The sequence below is a fragment of the Hippocampus zosterae genome, unplaced genomic scaffold (assembly GCF_025434085.1).
Source record: "Hippocampus zosterae strain Florida unplaced genomic scaffold, ASM2543408v3 HiC_scaffold_131, whole genome shotgun sequence".
Classification (NCBI taxonomy): Eukaryota; Metazoa; Chordata; class Actinopteri; order Syngnathiformes; family Syngnathidae; genus Hippocampus; species Hippocampus zosterae.
Genome location: NW_026262782.1, coordinates 18971 through 22801, shown reverse-complemented (window position 1 = coordinate 22801; position 3831 = coordinate 18971).

Here is a 3831-nt window from a genome sequence, read left to right as displayed (position 1 = left end):
CGAAGTAGAACTTGGCCCGGGTCCTGTAATTCGACACCAACAGCACCCGCGAGATGTGGGTCACGTACAGCCACTCGGCATCCCGCCTCAGGTACTGGCTGGTGTTCCTGCGCTTGCTGCCTGAAAAGCCGTAGACTGTCGCCAGCTCCAGCGACATCGCGGGGGCGCGCTTGGCCAGCGGCTAGTCCACCCAGGGCTGGTCGGCCAGCAGCTGTTCAGGGATTTTCTTGAGGTTGCCCCTGAGGAGGGCGAACTGGTCCTTGAGCCGGTCGTTGTTCTGCCCCTTGAACATGCAGAACTCAGCCTCCCTGCGTATCAGGTCGTCCTCCCCCAGGGGCTGGTCCTAGACCAGCCTCTTCCTCTTTGATACCAGCTCCTGGATGCGCCACTCGATGATGCAGCCGTCGTTGCTGCCCAGCGAGAGGAACAGGTTCTGCTGCTGGGTCACCAGCAGCTTGGCTGGCACCGAGGCGTGCCCCTTCAGAATGGTGACCGAGTTGGTCTCGAGCTTGCTGCGAGAGCCCCAGGCGTAGATGGAGCCCTCCTCGCCGGCGGCCAGGTAGAGGCTGAGGTCGCTGCCGGTGATGGCGGGGAGGGCCTGGGTGGGGTCCTTCTTGCTACGCGTCAAGGGATACCTGAGACTGTAGGTAGAGCAGAACAGCTTTTCGTTTTCCATGAAGTTCTTGGGCTTGAGCTCCTGCACATCGAACTGGACCTGCACCTTGGCAGAGGTGGACACCAGAAAACTGCGGTTGTCGTCCAGGAACTGCACCTCCAGCGGAAACTCGTTCTCGAACTCGACGCGCTTCGGCGGGGAGTTGAAGTAGCTGCCGTTGTTCTCGGCGAACAGCAGCAGGTTGAAGTTGGTGCAGCACACCACCATGAACGCCGTGTCCTCGCTCAGCCGCACCGCCGTGATCGCCGACTCGCAGTTGTACTTGTTCGGGGTCTCCTCCCAGTCGATCCGCACGTACAGCCACCCCTTGAACGACCCCGCCGCCAGCACGATCCCGCCTTCCTCCACGCACTTGCAGTCCATGCTGCTGATCACCTCGGGCAGCTGCCAGTAATCGATGATCTCGCGGGTGCTGATCGAGTAGGATCGCACCGTGCCGTCGTCCCCCGCCACGAACACGATCTGGTTGTCGAAGTCGGCTCGCTCGAACAGGCACATGCTGTGGTTCTGTTTGTAGACTGTCGTGATCTTGTCCAGCCGCTCAATGTTGGCCACCTCGTGGAACCCATCCTCGCCGCACTCGAACTGCTTGAACAGGTGCAGGGTCAGCACCTCGCCCCCGAAGCTGACCACCACCAGCTGGTGGCCGAGCGGCACGATGTCGGAGATCATCCGGTCCGAGAAGGGCGAGAAGTGCTCCAGGCAGGAGATCTGGCGCAGAGGCTTGTACTCGCCCAGCACGACGCTCATGCCGTGCAGCTCGATGCAGCTGCCCACCACGACCGCGATGCAGGACTGCTCCTCGATGAGGCGGATCTGGTAGACCCCACCCAGCTTGTAGGTGATCAACAGGTTGGGGTCCTCGCGGGGCTCGAGGGCCCACTTGAACAGCTCGCCGCCCTCGAGGCCGAGGAGGAGGACGGTGCACTCCTCGTCGGGGTTGGAGTAGCCGCGCAGGTAGGGGTTTTTGCCGTTGATCTTGAGGGCGAGGGCGCTGGAGATGCAGACGGCCTCGCCCTGCAGCCGCAGCCGGTTGCGGAAGAACTTCTTGTTCTGCTCGCGGAAGGCCCAGATCTCGCTCAGAGTGGACACCATGAAGCAGTTCTCGACCGGCTCGTAGTTCGACTCCGCCTTGCCCTTCCGGCTCGGCACCTGCAGCCGGATCACGAACAGCTCCACGGCGATCTCCCGCAGCTCGGTCGAGTAGAGGATCTCCAGCGAGTCGACGCTGTGCACCAGGATGGGGGAGGTGATCTTGAGCCCCGCCGAGGCCAGCAGCCGGCCCTGCAGGATGAACTTGACCAGGTGGATGCCGTCCTTGTGCACGCCCTTGATGATCGCCCGGTTGCGGCATGCCCCGTACTCCCAGATGTGGATCGAGGGCGACTCCGCGTACTCGCCAGTGGCTGCCAGCGCGCCCTCGATGTCCAGGGCGATGATCTCGTTGGCGTGGTAGTTGTAGTACCGCTGTTGGCTGAGCGTCGGCACGTAGATCACCACGATCCGCGCCACCACGTAAACCAGCGCCTGCATGCCGTCCACCTCCACCCCGAACAGAGGGTGCTTTATGTCCTTGCAGCGGATCCCGTACACCCACCCCATGCTGACGGTGCTCTCCTTGACCTGCTTCGACCCGAACAGCCGGGTGGTCACCGATTGCAGCCACTGCTGCTGCATGCCGAACTCGGGGCTCACGTGCGACTGCCGGTCCATGCACGGCACGAACTGCTACTGCGCCAGCAGTGCCTCCAGCTTCTTATTGTTGCTGGCTTTATGGGTGGGCGGAGCCGGGCTGGACTATTCCGACGGAGGCTTGGGCCCTCCCTTGGCCAGCTTGGCCAAGGCCGCGTTGAAGGCCTTCACTTCACTGGACCCCGACGCCCACTTCAGCAGTTCGGGGAAGGTGATCCTGCGGCCCTTGATCGCCATGTTCTTCTCCACGAAGCTGCTGATTTCCTCCTCGTTGGCCTGCGAGGTCCGGCCCTTCACACGATTGACTGCGTTGCAGACGCAGACCAGCAGAAACTCGAAGTCGACATGGCTGATGGAGTGCAGCTCGTTGAAGTCGACCAGCTCGAATAGGAAGCGCAGCTGTTCCTGGAAGGTGCAGCCCTCCGCGAAGAGGGTCATGCCGCAGAACAGCTGGAGAGCCTCGATGTAGCTGTTGCCCTCCTTGTCCCAGTGCTTGAACACGTTAACGTTGAGCTGCGGGAAGATTTGCTTGAAATGCTACTGAGAGATGGTGAAGCCGTCGCACACGGTCTGGAAGGAGCCGTAGTACTCGCGCACCTTGGACAGAGGCAGGCCCAGCAGCTCCTGGGGCTGGGCGCGCTGCTCCTCGCGCTCCCGGCTGTCCGCCTCTTTCTTGATCGAGCTCAAAAACATCCCCATCCTAATAATATCAGCAGTTGCATGCCTGCCCGCAAGGCCGGCCGCAGGCTAGACCCCCGGCCCTGGGAGCACTACGAGATCCAGCTCGAGGACGACCTCTACTCCCAGATGGTCAGCCGCCACTGCTCTGCACACCTCCCCACCACCGCCTGCTAAGCTCTCAGAGAGGATTTCAACCCTGCCTACTACTTCATCGAGAGCAACCGCAAGTGCCAGCTGCTCGGCAAGCACCGCATGGTCAGCTCGCTGCCCACCCGCAGCCTCAGCCACTCCCGCCTGGCAGGAGAGGCCTCTGTCCCTGCCCTGACGCTGCAAGTGCTGCAGCGCACTCGTGACTACCGTAGCTTCATCCGGAATCGGTTCGAGGACCCGCTGTGCAGGCCACGCCCTCAGCCGATGGCGCGGCAGGTGCGGCACAAGCCAAAGGGCCGCCGGCTGGTGCTGAGGCGGCTGGTCCGGCAAGTGTGAATTTAATTTGGCATGGGCAGCTAGCCGTAGCAGCCACTGGACTTCGAGAGCAAGCTGCAGTTCGTCTCGCGGGCCGAGAGCGACCTGTTCGGGGCCCATGAGATTTTTAAGATGGAGGCCGAGCCCCACGACTACATCGTCAAATTAGAGCGGGTTTACTTTTCAGGCCGCGAGAAGGCCAAGGGCGAGCTGGACCTGCTCCGGGGTGTGATGCAGGCCCAGCACCGCGCGGTGGCACGGCTGCACTGGCTGGACCTGCAGGAAGAAAACCACATGTGCGCCAAGCACCTCAAGCT